The sequence below is a fragment of the Ranitomeya imitator genome, chromosome 1, assembly GCF_032444005.1.
Source record: "Ranitomeya imitator isolate aRanImi1 chromosome 1, aRanImi1.pri, whole genome shotgun sequence".
In the NCBI taxonomy this organism is placed as follows: Eukaryota; Metazoa; Chordata; class Amphibia; order Anura; family Dendrobatidae; genus Ranitomeya; species Ranitomeya imitator.
The window spans coordinates 1,177,744,926-1,177,770,100 of NC_091282.1; positions in this window are offsets into that span (position 1 = coordinate 1,177,744,926).

Sequence of the window (25,175 nt, forward strand, 5' to 3'; positions counted from 1 at the left end):
TAGGTTAGTAGAGGGAGAAAACACGAGGAGTTCAGTTTTTGACAGGTTTAGTTTCAGATAGAGGGAGGACATGATGCTAGAGACAGCGGTAAGACAATCACTGGTGTTTTCTAATAAGGCAGGCGTGAGATCAGGAGAAGAAGTGTATAGTTGGGTGTCGTCAGCATAGAGATGGTACTGGAAGCCAAATCTACTGATTGTTTGTCCAATAGGGGCAGTATACAAAGAGAAGAGGAGGGGGCCTAGGACTGATCCTTGAGGAACCCCAACAGTAAGGGGAAGGTGAGAGGAGGAGGAACCAGCGAAACATACAGTGAAGGATCGGTCAGAGAGATAGGAGGAGAACCAGGAGAGAACGGTGTCCTTGAGGCCGATGGAGCGGAGCATAGTGAGGAGGAGCTGATGATCCACAGTATCAAATGCTGCAGAGAGATCCAAGAGAATTAGCATGGAGTAGTGACCATTAGATTTAGCTGTTAGTAGGTCATTAGAGACTTTAGTGAGGGCAGTTTCAGTAGAGTGTAAAGAGCGGAAACCAGATTGAAGAGGGTCGAGAAGAGAGTTATCTGAGAGATAGCGGGTAAGACGGGAGTGGACCAGGCGTTCGAGGAGTTTAGAGATGAAGGGAAGATTAGAGACAGGTCTATAATTAGCGGCACAGTTTTGGTCGAGGGATGGTTTTTTAAGTAATGGATGTATGATGGCATGCTTAAATGAGGAGGGAAAAATACCGGAAGTGAGGGAAAGGTTGAATATTTTTGTTAGGTGAGAGGTGACAGCCGGGGAAAGGGACTGGAGGAAATGTGACGGAATGGGGTCACTGGTGCAAGTGGTCGGGCGAGAAGATGCAAGGAGCCTGCTTACTTCTTCTTCTGTAACTGGTTCAAAGTCAGAGAGTGAACTAGATGCAGTGGGGGAGGGAGGACAGTGCATGGTATGAAGAGATTGGGAGATGATTTCCTGTCGAATATGGTCAATTTTTTCTTTGAAGTAATTGGCCAGATTGTCAGCACGGAGATCCGTGGTTGGGGCCTGCGCTCTTGGGTTGAGGAAAAACCCAATGTGGCTAAACAAAGAAGTAAGACAGGCAATTAACAGTAAAAAGAAAGCATTTGCACTATTAAAGCAGGATGGCACCATTGAAGCTCTAAAAAACTATAGGGAGAAAAATACTTTATCTAAAAAACTAATTAAAGCTGCCAAAAAGGAAACAGAGAAGCACATTGCTAAGGAGAGTAAAACTAATCCCAAACTGTTCTTCAACTATATCAATAGTAAAAGAATAAAAACTGAAAATGTAGGCCCCTTAAAAAATAGTGAGGAAAGAATGGTTGTAGATGACGAGGAAAAAGCTAACATATTAAACACCTTCTTCTCCACGGTATTCACGGTGGAAAATGAAATGCTAGGTGAAATCCCAAGAAACAATGAAAACCCTATATTAAGGGTCACCAATCTAACCCAAGAAGAGGTGCGAAACCGGCTAAATAAGATTAAAATAGATAAATCTCCGGGTCCGGATGGCATACACCCACGAGTACTAAGAGAACTAAGTAATGTAATAGATAAACCATTATTTCTTATTTTTAGGGACTCTATAGAGACAGGGTCTGTTCCGCAGGATTGGCGCATAGCAAATGTGGTGCCAATATTCAAAAAGGGCTCTAAAAGTGAACCTGGAAATTATAGGCCAGTAAGTCTAACCTCTATTGTTGGTAAAATATTTGAAGGGTTTCTGAGGGATGTTATTCTGGATTATCTCAATGAGAATAACTGTTTAACTCCATATCAGCATGGGTTTATGAGAAATCGCTCCTGTCAAACCAATCTAATCAGTTTTTATGAAGAGGTAAGCTATAGACTGGACCACGGTGAGTCATTGGACGTGGTATATCTCGATTTTTCCAAAGCGTTTGATACCGTGCCGCACAAGAGGTTGGTACACAAAATGAGAATGCTTGGTCTGGGGGAAAATGTGTGTAAATGGGTTAGTAACTGGCTTAGTGATAGAAAGCAGAGGGTGGTTATAAATGGTATAGTCTCTAACTGGGTCGCTGTGACCAGTGGGGTACCGCAGGGGTCAGTATTGGGACCTGTTCTCTTCAACATATTCATTAATGATCTGGTAGAAGGTTTACACAGTAAAATATCGATATTTGCAGATGATACAAAACTATGTAAAGCAGTTAATACAAGAGAAGATAGTATTCTGCTACAGATGGATCTGGATAAGTTGGAAACTTGGGCTGAAAGGTGGCAGATGAGGTTTAACAATGATAAATGTAAGGTTATACACATGGGAAGAGGGAATCAATATCACCATTACACACTGAACGGGAAATCACTGGGTAAATCTGACAGGGAGAAGGACTTGGGGATCCTAGTTAATGATAAACTTACCTGGAGCAGCCAGTGCCAGGCAGCAGCTGCCAAGGCAAACAGGATCATGGGGTGCATTAAAAGAGGTCTGGATACACATGATGAGAGCATTATACTGCCTCTGTACAAATCCCTAGTTAGACCGCACATGGAGTACTGTGTCCAGTTTTGGGCACCGGTGCTCAGGAAGGATATAATGGAACTAGAGAGAGTACAAAGGAGGGCAACAAAATTAATAAAGGGGATGGGAGAACTACAATACCCAGATAGATTAGCGAAATTAGGATTATTTAGTCTAGAAAAAAGACGACTGAGGGGCGATCTAATAACCATGTATAAGTATATAAGGGGACAATACAAATATCTCGCTGAGGATCTGTTTATACCAAGGAAGGTGACGGGCACAAGGGGGCATTCTTTGCGTCTGGAGGAGAGAAGGTTTTTCCACCAACATAGAAGAGGATTCTTTACTGTTAGGGCAGTGAGAATCTGGAATTGCTTGCCTGAGGAGGTGGTGATGGCGAACTCAGTCGAGGGGTTCAAGAGAGGCCTGGATGTCTTCCTGGAGCAGAACAATATTGTATCATACAATTATTAGGTTCTGTAGAAGGACGTAGATCTGGGTATTTATTATGATGGAATATAGGCTGAACTGGATGGACAAATGTCTTTTTTCGGCCTTACTAACTATGTTACTATGTTACTATGTTACATAGCGTTTACAGAAGAAAAAAAGAGGCATTCAAAGAAAAGAACATGGTCCCTGCAGTCAAACATGGCGGAGGTTCCCTGATGTTTTGTGGTTGCTTTGCTGCCTCTGGCACTGGACTGCTTGACCGTGTGCATGGCATTATGAAGTCTGAAGACTACCAACAAATTTTGCAGCATAATGTAGGGCCCAGTGTGAGAAAGATGGGTCTCCCTCAGAGGTCATGGGTCTTCCAGCAGGACAATGACCCAAAACACACTTCAAAAAGCACTAGAAAATGGTTTGAGAGAAAGCACTGGAGCTTTCTAAGGTGGCCAACAATGAGTCCAGTCCTGACTCCCATAGAACACCTGTGGAGAGATCTAAAAATGGCAGTTTGGATAAGGCACCCTTCAAATATCAGGGACCTTGAGCAGTTTGCCAAAGAAGAATGGTCTAAAATTCCAGCAGAGCATTGTAAGAAACTCATTGATGGTTACCGGAAGCGGTTGGTCGCAGTTATTTTGGCTAAAGGTTGTGCAACCAAGTATTAGGCTGAGGGTGCCAATACTTTTGTCTGGCCCATTTTTGGAGTTTTGTGTGAAATGATCAATGTTTTGCTTTTTGCTTCATTCTCTTTTGTGTTTTTTCATTTAAGACAAATTAAATGAAGATAATAATACCAAATAATTTGTGTTTGCAATCATTTTCAGGAAGAAAATGAGTATTATCTGACAGAATTGCAGGGGTGTCAATACTTTTGACCATGACTGTAGAAACATTATAATGTACTCTCTTAGATAAATACACTATTAGTCTGGACTCCGCTCCCGACATTTTCTTGAAAAATAAGCCAAAGTGAGAGCAAAGCCTCCTTTGGTCCTCCCAAATCCAGTGTTGCTTTTAAAACTGGTTAGACAGAGCCAACCTTGAAATTGATAGTGCTTAGTCCTTGAGGCCCTCCAAAATTCTCCAAGTTGATGGTGCAGCTGGCTGGTGAAGGGAGACTGGAAGCTTCACAAACCGTGATGTGAAATGTGGTACCAGTGCGCTGGTGGTGATGGGTCTCTAGCTGCATTGCAGAGTGGTGAAACCCAACCACTGATAAAACCATAATGGGAAAAAACAAAATCAAAATTCTGAAGTACATGTTAATTAATGAGACTAATATACAATCTTGAAGGATTATCATCCAAAAATTGATTACGTGTCTAAAGCGTTAATGCAACTTGTAAATTTCAGTGTAGAAGCTGAAGATCCCTTTTATGTTAACATTTATTAAAGCTCTAAACAAACTAGTAATATCCACCAAACAAAGTGTCCGGTGAGTTCAGCACATAATCCACAAGTTTCCCAGCCTTTACTGTACAGAAGGATCTCGATCTGTAGCCGCACCCCGTTTCATAAAATACCTCCCCCAGCTGCTTTACGAGAGACATCTTGTAATTGAGAATGTTCCTTAATGTTTAGACTCTGAGTGAAGATTATCTGAAAATAGAACAGGCCCAAAAAGTCATTTGTGAACAAAGGAATTTGGTCTTTATGAGTCACAGATCAAAAGATCAGAGATCAAACCACATCCTTTCCCTTCTTTGTGCTTTATTATTATGGGAACTCAGTCTGTGACTGGTCAATGCATGACAAACATCTAAACAGGCCAACGTGGAATGGAAGAACACAAGTTTTAAAGATATGACTGACATTGTTTAAGTAGAAATTTTGGATTAATTAAGGTCAATAGATTTTACTTTTTTTTTTCATATTCAACTTGCTTTCTAAATAGTAAAAAGAAATAGCTTTATCATGGGATCATGAAAGTAGACGGCCTCATATATCATAGATAGCTGTTTGACCGGCAGCTATCTGGCCCGACTCACCTGATGCCAGATTTCACTGGTGGTGACTTATCTCACCAGAAGAAAAAAGGATCAGCAAGACAAAATCAGACATGCCAAAACATTCTCTCCCCCAACATCATGTGTCAAGGGAGAATCGGGAGGGCCCCATACACATTAGACCCAAAGGCTATCATAGGTATACAATATTATCTATGGGATATTTGTATAATGCGCAGCATAGTATGTGTCTCCCTTTTTATTAAAATAATTAATATTTTATTATATTATATTAATATACCAAATAAACACCATAAATGTGTAAAGAGACCGAGAAAAAAATATATATATATACGGTAACTTTTTAAAAATATTTCTTACGTCTAATAATATTAAAAGTTATATTTATGCAGAGGAATGTATGACGTATTAATATATTTCTCTTCCTCCATAGTACCATTATATTCTGCAGAGGTTTACAGGCATTCTCATTATGAACTGTTCCAATTAGGGTTCATCAACATGTGTGAGGAAACCAACACAAACTACAGTCAGAACATAAAAACTTAAAGGGCCTGTCCACTACTAGGACAACCCCTTCTTAAATTAAAGGTTCTGAACTGGCGTTGCAGATTGTGCACCGGCATCACTTGTCACAACACCGCATCACAGCCCCAGGGAGAGCGAGTACTGACACCTCGGGAATGGCACAGGCACGGGAGGTGAGTGTAGGCTTTATTATTTTATCAGGGCCAAACATTTAGTTTAATAAACGGTTGTCCTAATAGTGGCCTATCCCTTAAATTCATATGTTCTCGTCAGATTTTATCTCCAACCAAAGGCTGCAAAACAACAATGCTAACCACTGAGCCATTGTGTTGCAACTTTATCCAAGAAAAATTGTACTAGTGCCTGTATTTGCTCCATTTAAAAAAAAAAAATCAATTGCTGCAGCCATCCAGGGAATTTTAATTTTAGCCTTAGAGGTTAGAGGTTAGGAATTCTAAAAAAAAGCTTCAAAAAAAGGTAGGCAGTCCAGTGAAATGAAAAAATATTAAAAGTACTTACCTATGCTTTTTGACCATGATTAAGGCTTTACACGGATTAGGTCAGTAGTCCTCATGTGGATAAGTCTTTATTAGGGATGATAGTGATAGTGTTGACACTGGTGCTGATGCTGAACCATCATACTACCAGTCCTTCTAAGGGCTAATCTTATGATGGGCTGTATGTATCAGATACATTCTGTATTTACCCTAGGAAGGGACAGTTCCTGGAGCTGGGAAAGTAGCTGAACACAGTTTCTAGGCACGGCTTAAGGCTTTGCCATTCCGTTGCAAAATATTGCTGTGGCAGTTGACCACATTCTTTTTTTTTTTTTGGGGGGGGGGTGAAAAAATTGACTATGTTGTCATCCATAGGCTATCACGTGCTTTGCAGTACATTTCAGTGTTATATAACAGTCCAAAAACTCATTAAAAATGATTCTGGATTCAGTTACTCATAAATAGTGTTGAGCGATACCGTCCGATACTTGAAAGTATCGGTATCGGATAGTATCGGCCGATACCCGAAAAATATCGGATATCGCCGATACCGATATCCGATACCAATACAAGTCAATGGGACATCAAGTATCGGAATGTATCCTCATGGATCCCAGGGTCTGAAGGAGAGGAAACTCTCCTTCAGGCCCTGGGATCCATATTAAAGTGTAAAATAAAGAATTAAAATAAAAAATATTGTTATATTCACCTCTCCGGCGGCCCCTGGACATCAGCGGGAGGATCCGGCGTCCGGCACGTCTTCTTTCTTCAAAATGCGCGCCTTCAGGACCTGTGGAATGACGTCCCGGCTTCTGATTGGTCGCGTGCCGCCCATGTGACCGCCACGCGACCAATCAGAAGCCGCGACGTCATTCCTCAGGTCCTAGAAGGCGCTCATTCTAGGACTTTAGCTGAGGAATGACGTCGCGGCTTCTGATTGGTCGCGTGGCGGTCACATGGGCGGCACGCGACCAATCAGAAGCCGGGACGTCATTCCACAGGTCCTGAAGGCGCGCATTTTGAAGAAAGAAGCCGTGCCGGACGCCGGATCCTCCCGCTGATGTCCAGGGGCCGCCGGAGAGGTGAATATAACAATATTTTTTATTTTAATTCTTTATTTTACACTTCCGATACCGATACCCGATATCACAAAAATATCGGATCTCGGTATCGGAATTCCGATACCGCAAGTATCGGCCGATACCCGATACTTGCGGTATCGGAATGCTCAACACTACTCATAAATAGATTATTAGATGTTTTCTGTTACATTTCAGTGGTATATAACACTCCAAAAAAAGCGTTAACTTATATTTCTGGATTCAATTACTCTCCCATTTCTGTTAAATTTTGGAGGTATATAACACTCCAAAAAAAGTTCAAATTTTTTTCTGGATTGAATTTGTCATCCACGGAGTATTAGGCTAGGGTCACATTGCGTTAGTGCAATCCGTTTAGCGCTAGCGCTAGCGGATTGCGCTAACGCAATGTTTTTAAAGGGTCGCGTTTCGGGGTCGCGTTAACGTCCCCGCTCTCGCAGATCCCCGATCTGCGAGAGCGGGGAACGGACCTCGGGCGCGCCGCGGACGCTGCAAGCAGCGTCCGAGGCGCGCTACAAAAGACCGGCGCGTCGCTAGCGCGTGCCGAAAATGACACGCGCTAGCAATGCGCTGGTACATTGCGGGCAATGGGAGCGCTAACGGACGCGTTGCATGGCGTTAATTTCGCCGTGCAACGCTGTCCGTTAGCGCTCTGACCAAAACGCAATGTGACCCCAGCCTTACATGCTTTGTTTTACATTTCAGTGGTATACAACACTCCAAAAAAAGTTGAATTTTTTTATCTGTATTCAATTAGTCATCCATACAGTTTGACATGGTTTTTGTTACATTCTGGTGGTATATAAAACTCCAAAAATGTTCAACATTCTTTCCTGGATTCAATTAGTTATCCACACAGTTTAATGTGCTTTGTGTAAAATTAAGGGTGGTTTAAAGTATTTAAAAAATGCTTGGCCTGGTACAGTTCACAAAATATGTTTGTTCCAAAAATGTACTATTGTCATATACTGCAGAACTTGGTTTGAGTAAAATTTTGTTGGTTTGAAATAAAATCCAAAATTGGCTTGCTACAGGTGTACAAATTTGGTTATTCAAAAATTGTCTGTTGTGATATATGCAATAGAACTTGGTTTGTGTGATATTTCGTTGGTTTGAAATAAAATCCAAAATTGGCCTGCTCAATATTTAGAGCCACTCTCCTGCTTCTGTGCCTACTTAAACTGTCGCTGCTAATAATTAAACATGAAGCTTTGCATGCGGACCAGGTGGAGAAGGAGGAAGATATGAGACAAGTAGATACAACCCAGCTCAGCCTCATCTCATCGACTCAGAGTGGCTGGGGTAACACTGAGGAGGTGGAGGATGAGGAGGAACCGGAACTGGCTACAACAGATGCTAGTACCCACACAAGCTTCATCTCGTCTCTCCAACTTTGATGGGCTGGGGAGGGGAATGAGGAGGAAGAGGTGGAGAAGGGAGGAGAGGATAGAGAGTAATCATCATGTTGGAGACAGGGAAGTGTTGGCTGTAGTGACCTTTGCACATATGGCAGACCTTATGTACCTCTGCCTTTCCTATTACCCTTCATTATATTCATCTTGGCCAAAAAAGAGTACTGGTTGTTCACCCTGCAGACTCACGCTACAAGGAAAACTTTGCATTGCGCCTTTCTGAGACAGAGAAAGCTGCTAAAATGGTGCTACAGCAGAAGTCCATTGTGGAAAACATGTTGAAAAAATTCCCTGCAGGCAACAATAGCAGCAGGTGGCAAGCTTTCTTGCCCAACAGAGGAGGAGAGGCAAGGGAGACACATAACAGGTACAGCAGAGCCAGGGGTACCCTGTTAAAGGCCTGGGCCAATTTCATGACAGCCTCCTAGCATCCAGGCCCTGATGACAGGTTATTTTTGACAAGGAGGGAAAAGTTTTTAAAGATGATTAAGCTATATCTGGTGGACAAAACCAGCATAGTCTCAAATTTCTCTGCGACCTTCAGCTTTTGGGTCTCAAAGCTGGACATCTGGCATAAGCTGTCCCTCTGTGCCTTGGAGGTGTTGTACTGCTCTGCTACTAGCATCCTGTCCAAGCAAGTTTTTAGTGTCTCCGGTGGGGTCAAAACAGACAGGCGCTTTCACCTGTCAACAAAAAGTGCTGACAAGCTCACTCTGATAATAATGAACAAAGCTTGGATTAGCCACAACTTTTCCACACCACCAGATGACAGCAGCACATAAAGTGTTTTTAATCTTCAATATTTGAAGTGAGTTGTTGCCTTCAAGGGTATATGGATGACTGGATTACCATACTTTTAATTTTTTCCTGGCCTTGCACTTTGTAGAAGGCCTTTATGAGTGTAGGAGTACATCAACTACACTTTCAAAATATTTTAATGAGGTCCGCAAATTGTCATCAATGGTCTATAGATGACTATATTACCCTACTTATCAGTTTTATGGCTTTGCATTGTGTGAAGAGCCTTTATGAGTGTAGAAGTTCCACAACAACATTTTCAGGGTGTATGGATGACCCTGCTTATAATTTTTGGCAGGTTTAGCACTGTGTGCAGAGCTTTGATGAGTGTAGGAGTACCACAACTACACTTTGTTCACAATATTTGAATGAGGCACTACAGTTTGTGCCTTTAAGGGTGTATTGATGACCCTGCTTGTAATTTTTGGCAGACTTTGAACTTGAAAATTTGAACAGAATGTGTAAAAGGCCCTTCTTTATGTCTAATACAGGGTGTATTACAGTTCTTTCCCCCTTCAAAAATTACACTGAAATTTCCTTTTTTTAAAATAAAAAGCAATAATACAAATTTAATTAAAAAAAATCAGTTTTGGTTGACTTAAATTTTTATGTAAAATCCATTTTAAATTTTGCCTTATATACAAATCATTATACAGGAGAGAATGTTTCTTTACTTATTTTTCCTGCAAACGTCAAATTCTCGCTTATTTTGAATATTTTATTGTCAGTCATTAAAGTGGAGTAAAAGCGTGACACCATTGTTCTCAGCAGCAATCTGGGAGTCAGAGATGTTTTTAAGGGTCTTCCCCATGCTGTTCTCCTTCTGTTCAGCACTTTTTCCATCCATTTCAACATTTTCACTGCCCCCAGACCTCCTTGTAGGGTCTGCCGGAAAAATGCTTGGATTTCCCATTGACTCCCATTATATTTGTTACTCAAAACGAGCATCTGACTATTTGAAATTGCTCAGAGCATTTTAGTGCTTGCTCATCCCCAGTCTTTATCTTTGATGGAGATTTCACTCTTAATGATTTGAATAAGTGTGAAATTGTAATATTTTTCACCGGACTTCCTACCTTTTTATGAAGCATTCGTTGGAGCCTTGACTTGGGTGTGTGCATGCGTATCCACCTTACAGAATTACAAGTGTGCTGTGATTTGGTGATCTGACTCTCCCTATCCTCTTTCCTACATTGTATTCATATAAAAAAACAGCTAATATTTAACTGGGGAATCCCGACACTCCAGTGCAGTCGACACTCTGATGGCCTCCGCCGGCACCAGATGTGATGGTATCCCAATCATTAGTCGCCTGAACCTGCAACCAATCAGTGGCCTAGTTGATGGAATGGCATCAATCACACAAGATGGAAAGTGACTCTACCCAATGTCATTTGTCCCAAGCTTTATGGGTATTCTATGTCATTCTGGAACTGATCAATTAAGTCATTTTGAGCTTCTACTTTCGGAGCATTTGGGTGCTGCTGTAAGGGTAATACTGCGTTACATGGCATATAAACAAATAAATGACCATCCAAGTAGTTTATAAACATTCAAATCCAGCTCCTGAAATGGGAGCATCAGAAAAAAGCTTCTTCCTATGACATTCTTGTGGTCTAATAGGTCATTTGGCCAGAAATGCAAACTCCTCAATGCTAGTGGACTCTCCGTGAACATCTCCTACTTTATTGAGTAAAGATCTGCCTGCATAACTGGCTGCATCTCTGGCAGATAGACAGCCTTCAGGATGGAAAATTAAAGGGGGTTTTCCAGTCATATGATATTATTGACCTATCTTGAATAAGAGCTGCCATCCAGTTCTCGGCAACACCCCTACACATTAGATTGAGCTGTTCAGTGTTTGCATATGGCTGGTGATGGAGCTAGTAACAGCTGAGAGACTGGTGTCGGACCAGTCCGATCTCATATAGATGAATCAGTATCATATGACCTGGTAAACGAGATCTCCATGTGACCAATAAGCTGGGTATAAATTCTGGCCCTGATGCCAGTAGAAATATTATAGCATGGTCTATCATAATGGTTAAGGACTTTTCTCCAGTTTTCTCACCATCATTGGCCCGCCAATCACATTGCCCAAAATCTATAGCTAGAAGGTTTAGTACAAGGGTAGAGAATATAAAACCTGGATGTAGCGTATGAAGACTCAGGTCTATTTAATAAAGCCCACGTCACTACATAGGACTGCTGTAATAATCGATAAAGCAACCTACAGATGTCAATTTGTATTCAGACAATGTATGCAGCAAATATAAATTCTGTTCAGCTACAAAGCGAGCGCAAATAAACCTGTACCACCTCTACGGGAATAAGGGTTTCCATGGAAACAAACTGAATTTTTTTCTTTCCATTGTTTGAAAAACCTGGCGAACAAAGTGTTTGGCATTATCTCCTGAGCCCAATAAACAACCTATTACAAACCCTGGCATTCCGCTCACAAATCTGGCTGTGGTTCTGAAGTGCAGTCACTGGGAATCAAAGAAGAAAACCTGGGACAGTGATATTACTTGTAATCACCGAGCTTCAAATAGTAAAAGTAACCAATACGTATTGGAAGGATAGAAAACTTCAAAGAGTCCGTGACGCATGTGTGGAGACACGGGGGTCAGTGGGTGCTCTGGTCCGCTGGCCCGGCTGTCTTTAGATAGATTGCATGGACCAGGGCTCATACCACCGAACGCCCGCTCTCTCCCCATGGGAAGAACACTACTCAGACAACACAGGGTAAAGGATTAAACAGTGTGGCAATAATTTATTGAATCGCCAACATACAATAGCATACAGAACAGTCCTAGCAAATACCCATGTGCATGTGCTTATATCAGACAGATTTTCAAATACTTGAAGAAACATATGGCGAAACGGCGTCATCGGGATGGTGACAAGTCCCAATCTACCTCATAAGCACTGGACACTTTTTGTTTGCAAGTATTTCTATCTATGTAGTTTGAACCTCTGTCTTTCTTGCACTTTAATAGACATCTTCGCCTCAACAATACCACATAACAAGTATTTGAAAAGCTGTCTGATATAAGCACATGCACTTTATAAAGTAAGCTGGTGATTTACTTATATGTGTATCTGAAAGTGAGTCCAAGGTTAGGACTGGATTGGTCACCATAGTATACAACTTGTGTTGCCCTTACTGATGATTCTGATATATTGATGATGTTTAATCTGCTTGAATTTTTTACTATTTTAATATTTTAGAATTAAAATTTAGTGATTTTAAATATATTTTTTCTGCAATGGACCCTCCTTTCCCTAAACCATGTCATATTTAGGGTTGTGTTAGTATTGAATTTGTATTAACCCCTTCACCCCGAAGCCTGTTTTCAACTTCCTGACCAGGCCATTTTTTTCAATTCTGACAACTGTCAATTTATGAGGTCATAACTCTGAAACGCTTCAACTGATCCTGGTTATTCTGAGACTGTTTTCTCGTGACATACTGTACTTTATGATAGTGGTAACATTTCTTCGATTTGACTTGTGTTTATTTATGAAAAAAATGGAAATTTGGCAAAAAAATTTAAACTTTTTATGCCCTTAAATTAGAGAGTCATATCATACAAAATAGTTAATAAATAACATTAACCACATGTCTGCTTTACATTACCACAATTTTGGAAACATAATTTTTTTGTTAGGAAGTTATAAGGGTTAAAAATTAACCAGCGATTTCTCATTTTTACAGCAAAATTTGCAAAACAATTTTTTTAGGGACCACCTCACACTTGAAGTGACTTTGAGGGATCTGTTATGAAAGGCAATTCAGAATCACAATGGACATGGAGGTCAGAGCACATACAGTGAACTGACAATAACCCAAAATAATAGAACGAGCTCTGAGACGTGGGAACGCTGCAGACCGCAATCCCTAAGCCTATCAAACCACACTAAAGGTAGCCGTGGAGCGCTCCTGACCAGAACCTAGGCGCCTCGTCACAGCCTGAGAAACTAGCTAATCCTGAAGATAGAAAAATAAGCCTACCTTGCCTCAGAGAAATTCCCCAAAGGAAAAGGCAGCCCCCCACATATAATGACTGTGAGTAAGATGAAAACACAAACATAGAGATGAAACAGATTTAGCAAAGTGAGGCCCGACTAGCTGAACAGAACGAGGATAGGGAAGATAACTTTGCAGTCAGCACAAAAACCTATAAAAAACCACGCAGAGGGGACAAAAAGACCCTCCGCACCGACTAACGGTACGGAGGTGGTCCCTCTGCGTCTCAGAGCATCCAGCAGGCGAGAAAAACCAATAAAGCAAGCTGGACAGAAAAATAGCAACAAAATAACATAAGCAAAACTTAGCTTTGCAGAGCAGCAGGCCACAGGAATGATCCAGGGAAAAAACAAGTCCCACACTGAAACATTGACAGGAAGCATAGATCAAAGCATCAGGTGGAGTTAAGTAGAGAAGAAGCTAATGAGCTCACCAGATCACCTGAGGGAGGAAACTCAGAAGCTGCAGTACCACTTTCCTCCACAAACGGAAGATCCCAGAGAGAATCAGCCGAAGTACCACTTGTGACCACAGGAGTGAACTATGCCACAGAATTCACAACAGTACCCCCCCCTTGAGGAGGGGTCACCTAACCCTCACCAGAGCCCCCAGGCCGACCAGGATGAGCCACATGAAAGGCACGAACAAGATCGGGAGCATGGACATCAGAGGCAAAAACCCAGGAATTATCCTCCTGAGCATAACCCTTCCATTTAACCAGATACTGGAGTTTCCGTCTTGAAACACGAGAATCCAAAATCTTCTCCACAATATACTCCAATTCCCCCTCCACCAAAACCGGGGCAGGAGGGTCAACAGATGGAACCATAGGTGCCACGTATCTCCGCAACAATGACCTATGGAATACGTTATGTATGGAAAAAGAATCTGGAAGGGTCAGACGAAAAGACACAGGATTAAGAACCTCAGAAATCCTATACGGACCAATAAAACGAGGTTTAAACTTAGGAGAGGAAACCTTCATAGGAATATGACGAGAAGATAACCAAACCAGATCCCCAACACGAAGTCGGGGACCCACACGGCGTCTGCGATTAGCGAAAAGTTGAGCCTTCTCCTGGGACAAGGTCAAATTGTCCACTACCTGAGTCCAAATCTGCTGCAACCTGTCCACCACAGTATCCACACCAGGACAGTCCGAAGACTCAACCTGTCCAGAAGAGAAACGAGGATGGAACCCAGAATTGCAGAAAAACGGTGAAACCAAGGTAGCCGAGCTGGCCCGATTATTAAGGGCTAACTCAGCCAAAGGCAAAAAGGACACCCAGTCATCCTGATCAGCAGAAACAAAGCACCTCAGATATGTTTCCAAGGTCTGATTGGTTCGCTCGGTCTGGCCATTAGTCTGAGGATGGAAAGCCGAGGAAAAAGACAAGTCAATGCCCATCCTACCACAAAAGGCTCGCCAAAACCTCGAAACAAACTGGGAACCTCTGTCAGAAACAATATTCTCTGGAATGCCATGCAAACGAACCACATGCTGGAAGAACAAAGGCACCAAATCAGAGGAGGAAGGCAATTTAGACAAGCGTACCAGATGGACCATCTTAGAAAAGCGATCACAGACCACCCAAATGACTGACATCTTTTGAGAAACGGGAAGGTCAGAAATAAAATCCATAGAGATATGTGTCCAAGGCCTCTTCGGGACCGGCAAGGGCAAAAGCAACCCACTGGCACGAGAACAGCAGGGCTTAGCCCGAGCACAAATCCCACAGGACTGCACAAAAGCACGCACATCCCGCGACAGAGAGGGCCACCAAAAGGATCTAGCCACTAACTCTCTGGTACCAAAGATTCCAGGATGACCAGCCAACACCGAACAATGAACCTCAGAGATAACTCTATTCGTCCACCTATCAGGGACAAACATTTTCTCCGCTGGGCAACGATCAGGTTTATTAGCCTGAAATTTTTGCAGCACCCGCCGCAAATCAGGGGAGATGGCAGACACAATTACTCCTTCCTTGAGGATACCCGCCGGCTCAGATAAACCCGGAGAGTCGGGTACAAAACTCCTAGACAGAGCATCCGCCTTCACATTTTTAGAGCGCGGAAGGTACGAAATCACAAAGTCAAAACGGGCAAAAAACAACGACCAACGAGCTTGTCTAGGATTCAAGCGCTTGGCAGACTCGAGATAAGTCAAGTTCTTATGATCAGTCAATACCACCACGCGATGCTTAGCTCCTTCAAGCCAATGACGCCACTCCTCGAATGCCCACTTCATGGCCAGCAACTCTCGGTTGCCCACATCATAATTACGCTCAGCAGGCGAAAACTTCCTGGAAAAGAAAGCGCATGGTTTCATCACTGAGCAACCAGAACCTCTCTGCGACAAAACAGCCCCTGCTCCAATCTCAGAAGCATCAACCTCGACCTGGAACGGAAGAGAAACATCTGGTTGACACAACACAGGGGCAGAAGAAAAACGACGCTTCAACTCTTGAAAAGCTTCCACAGCAGCAGAAGACCAATTGACCACATCAGCACCCTTCTTGGTCAAATCGGTCAATGGTTTAGCAATACTAGAAAAATTGCAGATGAAGCGACGATAAAAATTAGCAAAGCCCAGGAACTTTTGCAGACTTTTCAGAGATGTCGGCTGAGTCCAATCATGGATGGCTTGGACCTTAACAGGATCCATCTCGATAGTAGAAGGGGAAAAGATGAACCCCAAAAATGAAACCTTCTGCACACCAAAGAGACACTTTGATCCCTTCACAAACAAAGAATTAGCACGCAGGACCTGAAAAACCGTTCTGACCTGCTTCACATGAGACTCCCAATCATCCGAGAAGATCAAAATGTCATCCAAGTACACAATCAGGAATTTATCCAGGTACTCTCGGAAGATGTCATGCATAAAGGACTGAAACACTGATGGAGCATTGGCAAGTCCGAACGGCATCATGAGATACTCAAAATGACCCTCGGGCGTATTAAATGCAGTTTTCCATTCATCACCTTGCTTAATTCGCACCAGATTATACGCACCACGAAGATCTATCTTTGTGAACCAACTAGCCCCCTTAATCCGAGCAAACAGATCAGATAACAATGGCAAGGGGTACTGAAATTTAACCGTGATCTTATTAAGAAGGCGGTAATCTATACAAGGTCTCAGCGAACCATCCTTCTTGGCTACAAAAAAGAACCCTGCTCCTAATGGCGACGATGACGGGCGAATATGCCCCTTCTCCAGGGATTCCTTCACATAACTGCGCATAGCGGTGTGCTCAGGCACGGACAAATTAAACAATCGACCTTTTGGGAATTTACTACCAGGAATCAAATTGATAGCACAATCACAATCCCTATGCGGAGGTAGGGCATCGGACTTGGGCTCATCAAATACATTCCGGTAATCAGACAAGAACTCTGGGACCTCAGAAGGAGTGGATGACGAAATTGACAGAAATGGAACATCACCATGTACCCCTGACAACCCCAGCTGGACACCGACATGGATTTCCAATCTAATACTGGATTATGGGCTTGTAGCCATGGCAACCCCAACACGACCACATCATGCAGATTATGCAACACCAGAAAGCGAATAACCTCCTGATGTGCAGGAGCCATGCACATGGTCAGCTGGGTCCAGTATTGAGGCTTATTCTTGGCCAAAGGCGTAGCATCAATTCCTCTCAATGGAATAGGACACTGCAAGGGCTCCAAGAAAAACCCACAACGCTTAGCATATTCCAAGTCCATCAAATTCAGGGCAGCGCCTGAATCCACAAATGCCATGACAGAATATGATGACAAAGAGCAGATCAAGGTAACGGACAGAAGAAATTTTGACTGTACAGTACCAATGGTGGCAGACCTAGCGAACTGCTTAGTGCGCTTAGGACAATCAGAGATAGCATGAGTGGAATCACCACAGTAGAAACACAGACCATTCAGACGTCTATGTTCTTGCCGTTCAACTCTGGTCAAGGTCCTATCACACTGCATAGGCTCAGGTTTAAGCTCAGGTAATACCGCCAAATGGTGCACAGGTTTACGCTCACGCAAGCGTCGACCGATCTGAATGGCCAAAGACATAGACTCATTCAAACCAGCAGGCATAGGAAATCCCACCATGACATCCTTAAGGGCTTCAGAGAGATCCTTTCTGAATATTGCTGCCAGCGCAGATTCATTCCATTGAGTGGGCACTGACCACTTTCTAAATTTCTGACAATATACCTCTATCTCATCCTGAGCCTGACAAAGAGCCAGCAATTTTTTTTCTGCCCGATCCACTGAATTAGGCTCATCGTACAGCAAGCCAAGCGCCAGGAAAAACGCATCGATATTACCCAATGCAGGATCTCCTGACGCAAGAGAAAACGCCCAGTCCTGAGGGTCGCCGCGCAAAAAAGAAATGACGATCCTAACCTGTTGAATTGGGTCACCAGAAGAGCGAGGTTTCAAAGCCAGAAATAGTTTACAATTATTTTTGAAACTCAGAAATTTAGTTCTATCTCCAAAAAACAAATCTGGAATAGGAATTCTCGGTTCAAGCAAAGAATTCTGGACCACAAAATCTTGAATATTTTGAACTCTTGCCATGAGCTGATCCACACATGAAGACAGACCTTTAATGTCCATTGCTACACCTGTGTCCTGAACCACCCAAATGTCTAGGGGAAAAAAAAGACAAAACACAGTGCAAAGAAAAAAAATGGTCTCAGAACTTCTTTTTTCCCTCTATTGAGAATCATTAGCACTTTTGGCTTCCTGTACTGTTATGAAAGGCAATTCAGAATCACAATGGACATGGAGGTCAGAGCACATACAGTGAACTGACAATAACCCAAAATAATAGAACGAGCTCTGAGACGTGGGAACTCTGCAGACCGCAATCCCTAAGCCTATCAAACCACACTAAAGGTAGCCGTGGAGCGCTCCTGACCAGAACCTAGGCGCCTCGTCACAGCCTGAGAAACTAGCTAATCCTGAAGATAGAAAAATAAGCCTACCTTGCCTCAGAGAAATTCCCCAAAGGAAAAGGCAGCCCCCCACATATAATGACTGTGAGTAAGATGAAAACACAAACATAGAGATGAAACAGATTTAGCAAAGTGAGGCCCGACTAGCTGAACAGAACGAGGATAGGGAAGATAACTTTGCGGTCAGCACAAAAACCTATAAAAAACCACGCAGAGGGGACAAAAAGACCCTCCGCACCGACTAACGGTACGGAGGTGGTCCCTCTGCGTCTCAGAGCTTCCAGCAGGCGAGAAAAACCAATAAAGCAAGCTGGACAGAAAAATAGCAACAAAATAACATAAGCAAAACTTAGCTTTGCAGAGCAGCGGGCCACAGGAATGATCCAGGGAAAAAACAAGTCCCACACTGAAACATTGACAGGAAGCATAGATCAAAGCATCAGGTGGAGTTAAGTAGAGAAGAAGCTAACGAGCTCACCAGATCACCTGAGGGAGGAAACTCAGAAGCTGCAGTACCACTTTCCTCCACAAACGGAAGATCCCAGAGAGAATCAGCCGAAGTACCACTTGTGACCACAGGAGTGAACTCTGCCACAGAATTCACAACAGGGATCTATATGACAGAAAATGCCCAAAAGTGACACTATTCTAAAACTGCACCCCTCAAGGTATTCAAAACCACATTTAAAAAGTTTATTAACTCTTCAGGTGCTTCACAGGAATTTTTGAAATGTTTAAAAAAAATTGAACATTTAACTTTTTTTCAAAATTTTTTTACTTCAGATCCAATTTGTTTTATTTTACCAAGGGTAACAGGAGTAATTGGACCACAAAAGTCATTGTACAATTTGTCCTTAGTATGCCGATACCTCATATGTTGGGGTAAACCATTGTTTGGGCACATGGCAGAGCTCAGAAGGGAAGGAGCACCATTTGACTTTTCAATGCAAAATTTGCTGGAATTGAGATTGGACACCATGTCGCATTTAAAGCGAGCCCCTGATGTGCCTAAACAGTGGAAACCCCCACAAGTGACACTATTTTGGAATGTATACCCCCTAAGAAACTAATCTGAATGTGTGGTGAGCACTTTGAACCTCCAAGTGCTTCACAAAAGTTTATAATGTAGAGCCGTAAAAAAAAAATCATATTTTTTCACAAAAAATGAGCTTTTTGCCTCAAATTTTTTAATTTTCTCAAGGGTAACAGCACAAATTGGACCCAAAAGTTGTTGTGCAATTTGTCCTGAGTACGCTGATACCCCATGTGTGGGGGTAAACCATTGTTTTGGCACATGGCAGAGCTCGGAAGGGAAGAAGCGCCGTTTGACTTTTCAATGCAAAATTGGCTGGAATTTAGATCGGTCACCATGTCGCATTTGGAGAGCCCCTGATGTGCCTAAACAGTGGAAATCCCGACAAGTGACACCATTTTGGAAAGTAGACCTCCTAGGGAACTAATCTAGATGTGTGGTGAGCACTTTGAAGCCCCAATTGTTTCACTAAAGTTTAGAATGTAGAGCCGTGAAAATTAAAAAATAATTTTTTCTTTCCACGAAAATGATATTTTAGCCCCCCAATTTTTTTTTCCCAAGGTTAACAGGACAAATTGGACCCCAAAAGTTATTGTACAATTTGTCCTGAGTATGCTGATATCCCATATGTGGGGGGTAACCACTGTTTGGGTGCACGGCAGAGCTTGGAAGGGAAGGAGCGCCGTTTGGAATGCAGACTTAGATGGATTGGTCTGCAGGCATCACGTTGCATTTGCAGAGCCCCTGATGTACCTAAACAGTAGAAACCCCCCACAAGTGACCCCATATTGGAAACTAGACCCCCCAAGGAACTTATCTAGATGTGTTGCGAGAACTTTGAACCCCCAAGTGTTTCACTACAGTTTATAATGCAGAGCCGTGAAAATAAAAAATCTTTTTTTTTTCCATAAAAATTATTTTTTAGCTCCCGGGTTTGTATTTTCCCAAGGGTAACAGGAGAAATTGGACCCCAAAAGTTGTTGTCCAATTTGTCCTGAGTACGCTGATACTCCATATGTGGGGGTAAACCCCTGTTTGGGCGCACGGGAGAGCTCGGAAGGTAAGGAGCACTGTTTTAGTTTTTCAACGCAGAATTGGCTGGAATTGAGATCGGATGCCATGTCGCGTTTGGAGAGCCCCTGATGTGCCTAAACAGTGGAAATCCCCCAATTCTAACTGAAACCCTAACCCAAACACATCCCTAACCCTAATCCCAACCATAACCCTAACATACCCCTAACCCTAATCCCAACCCTAATCCCAACCGTAAATGTAATCCAAACCCTAACTTTAGCCCCAACCCTAACCCTAACTTTAGCCCCAACCCTAGCCCTAATCTCAACCCTAACTTTAGCCCCAACCCTAACCCCAACCCTAACCCTAACCCCAACCCTAACCCCAACCCTAGCCCTAACCCCAACCCTAACCCCAACCCTAACCCCAACCCTAGCCCTAACCCCAACCCAACCCTAGCCCTAACCCTATCCCTAGCCCTAACCCTAACCATAGCCCTAACCCTAACGCTAGCCCTAACCCTAACCCAACCCTAACTTTAGCCCCAACCCTAATCCTAATGGGAAAATGGAAATAAATACATTTTTTTAAATTTTATTATTTTTCCCTAACTAAGGGGGTGATGAAGGGGGGTTTGATTTACTTTTAAAGCATTTTTTTGGCGGATTTTTATGATTGGCAGCCGTCACACACTAAAAGACGCTTTTTATTGCAAAAATTAGTTTTTGCATAACCATATTTTGAGAGCTATAATTTATCCATATTTTGGCCCACAGAGTCATGTGAGGTCTTTTTTTTGCGGGATGAGTTGATGTTTTTATTGGTACCATTTTCGGGCGCATGACATTTTTTGATCGCTTTTTATTCCGATTTTTGGGAGGCAGAATGAACAAAAACCAGCAATTCCTGAATTTCTTTTAGGGGGCGTTCATACCGTTCCATGTTTGGTGAAATTGATAAAGCAGCTTTATTCTTCAGGTCAGTACCATTACAGCGATACCTCATTTATATCATATTTTTATGTTTTGGCGCTTTTACACAATAAAAACTATTTTATATTAAAAAAATAATTGTTTTTGCATCGCTTTATTCGGAAAGCTATAACTTTTTTATTTTTTTGCTGATGATGCTGTATGGTGGCTTTTTTTTTGCGGGACAAGATGACGTTTTCAGCATTACCATGTTTATTTATATTCATCTTTTTGATCGCATGTTATTCTACTTTTTGTTCGCTGGTATGATAATAAAGCGTTGTTTTTTGCCTCGTTTTTTATTTTTTTATTTTTTGCGGTGTTCACTGAAGGGTTTAACTAGTGAGATAGTTTTAGAGCAGGTCGTTACGGACGCGGCGATACCAAATATGTGTACTTTTAATGTTTTTTTTATTTACATAAATAAATGGATTTATTGGGATATATATATATATATATATATATATATATATATATATATATATATATATATATATATATATATTTTTTTTTTTTAATTTATTTGGGGATTTTTTACTTTCTAACATTGTCCCAGGGTGGGACATTACTATATTAGATCAGATCGCTGATCTGACACTTTGCATAGCACTGTGTCAAATCAGTGATCTGACAGGTAGTGCAGGAGGGTTTCCGGCGCCTACTCTGAGCAGGCGCCGGCTAGCCACCTCACTTCAGGACCCGGAAGGAGCCCCGTGACCATCTTGGATCCGGGGACTCCTTCTAGAATACCGGAACAACGCGATCGCATCACGTTGTTCCGGTGGGAGAGCACAGGGAGCCCCCGTCCCTGTGCGATGCCCCTCTATATCGCTGTCACTACTGACAGCGGCATCAGAGGGGTTAAATGCCCACGATCGGCGCTGACACCCGCACGTGATCGCCACGGCGCTCAGCGTGAGGCCGCGCGATCATGCCGCCGTACTAGTACTGCGGTTTGCAGGAACTCAGTTCCCGCAGAGCAGTACTATTACGGCGCATGTCGGGAAGGGGTAAGAGAAAATTTTGTGCCTCAAAAAGAGTTTTCTAAGACTGTGTTTAAATACAATCGGTGACAATCCTGAAAAGAAGACAAAATTGGAAGCATTTAAAGAGACCAGACACAGAGCTTTATCACTTGTTAAACAGAAAAAAAGAAATGTATATCAAATGGAAAGAGGGGGGGCATATCTGAAAAAGAATATAATGCTGGTTGCGGGAATGCAGGGCAAGCGTTAGAAGAACTAAAGCCAGTATTGAAGTGAGACTTGCAAGGAGACTAAAAGCAAGTAAAAAGGATGTTGGGGGTATGTCAAAAGTAAAAGGATAGTCAATGATGCTATAGGATTTTTACAGGATGAAATAGATGAAGTGGTCAAACATGATGTTGAGAAGGCCGTACTTTTAAATTCCTATTTTGCATCTTAAGAAAGCAAATGTAACATCAACTGATCATCATGCTGCCATTGAAGGAATAAAAGAATCCACCCTATCTATAAACAGAGTGATGGTGAGGGAACCCTTAGCTAATTTAAATTAATTAAATCTCCTGGCCCAGATTAATTACATCCTAGGGTACTATTGCAAAACAATGGGGAGACAAAGAGCGCAATAGGGTCTTATCCACGTTAAACAGAGGAGAATATACACCAAATTTGCTCACCTGGTTAGGATGAGATTAGAGCATATAGATAGCGGCTGCTGCAGATCCACAGGTCTTCACCGACCAGAGAAAATAATGTCTTCAAAGGGAGATTTGTAGTTAAAATTCTGCGCTGCCGCTAAGATGAATTTCAGGAGAGTATAGCTGATCCACAGTGGTTTTATTCAACGCGTTTCAGGGGTCTCATGCCCCCTTCATCAGGAAATACGAGTCATCTGAGTCATCTGACCTGTTGGTGCTCATTTTTTTTGTAACCTAGCAAAACTATTTATACCTGTGATGCCTGTATATTCTGGGTGGTATTTCAGGATGAAGGGTGCATGAGACCCCTGAAACGCGTTGAATAAAACCACTGTGAATCAACTATACTCTCCTGATATTTATCTTAGCGGCAGTGCAGAATTTTAACTACAAATCTCCCTTTGAAGACATCCTAGGGTACTGAAAGAGTTAGCAGAGGAATTTGCAGAACCACTAGCCAGAATTTTTGAAAAATCCTGGAGAACAGGAGAAGTCCCAGAAGATTGAGAAATGAAAATGTTGTCCCCACCTTCAAAAAAGGAAATCAGATGGAACCAAGAAATTACAGGTCAGTGAGCCTTAGGGTACCGTCACACTATAACATTTCGATCGCTACGACGGTACGATTCGTGACGTTCCAGCAATATCGTTACGATATCGCTGTGTCTGACACGCAGCAGCGATCAGGGATCCTGCTGAGAATCGTACGTCGTAGCAGATCGTTTAGAACTTTCTTTCATCGCTGGATCTCCCGCTGTCATCGCTAGATCGGTGTGTGTGACACCGATCTAGCGATCTAGCGATGCGATCCAGCGATGTTTACCCTGGTTACAAGCGTTAAACTAAAAAAAAAAAACAGCACATACTTACATTCTGGTGTCCGTCAGGTCCCTTGCCGTCTGCTTCCCGCACTGTGACTGCCGGCCGTAAAGTGAAAGCAGAGCACAGCGGCTGTGCTTTCACTTTCACTTTACGGCCGGCAGTCACTGAGTGCGGGAAGCAGACTGCAAGGGACGTGACTGACACCAGATGTAAGTATGTGCTGTTTTTTTTTTTTTAGTTTAACACTTGTAACCAGGGTAAACATCGGGTAACTAAGCGCGGTCCTGCGCTTAGTTACCCGATGTTTACCCTGGTTACCCAGGGACCTCGGCATCGTTGGTCGCTGGAGAGCTGTCTGTGTGACAGCTCCCCAGCGACCACACTACGATTTACCTACGATCACGGCCAGGTCATATCGCTGGTCGTGATCGTAGGTAAATCGTATAGTGTGACGGTACCCTTACTTTTATACCAGAAAAGATCTTTAAACAAATTATTAAACAGTAATTAACCAGAGCCAGCATGGGTTTGCAGCAAACATGTCATTCCAGACTAATCTAATTTCCTTCTATGATGAAATCACTAACTGGGTGGGTCACAGAAATGCAGTAGCTATAGTAGATTTTTACTTCAGCAAAGCATTTGATAAAGTATCCCATACTATACTTATTGAAAAAATGACCAAGTATGGGATTGACAAGGCTATGGTTAGGTGGATTCATAACTGGATCAGTGACAGTACTCAAAGAGTGGTAATAAATGGTTGCTCATTCAATTGGAAGAATGTTTCAAGTGGGATACCACAAGGCTCTGTCCTGACCCCAGCATTTTTCAACATTTTTATAAATGATCTAGATAAGGGAACTGAAGGTAAGCTAATCAAATTTGCAGATGATGCAAAGATAGGCACTAGAGAAGGCAGAGAAAGGATTCAGAAGGATCTAGATAAGCTTGCACAATGGTCAGCAACTAATAAAATGGTATTTAACATGGATAAATGCAAGATTCTACATCTGGGCAAGAAAAATGAAAATTACATTTACAGAATGGGAGGAATAAAACTAAGCAACAGCACGTGTGAAAGAGACTTGGGTATACTAATAGATCACAGACTACACTTGAGTCAACAGTGTGATGCAGCAGCAAAAATAGCAAACACAGTTCTAGGATGTATTAACAGAAGCATTGAGTCTAGATCATGTGAAGTAATTATCCCCCTCTACTGCTCCTTGGACAGGCCTCATCTGGAATACCGTGTCCAGTTCTGGGCACCATATTTTAGAAAATACATTCAAAAACTGGATCAAATTCAGAGCAGAGCTACCAGGATAGTAAGTGTACTGCAAAGTATATTCTACAAGGAAGAATTAAAGGACCTGTGAATGTTTAGCTTGCAAAAAAA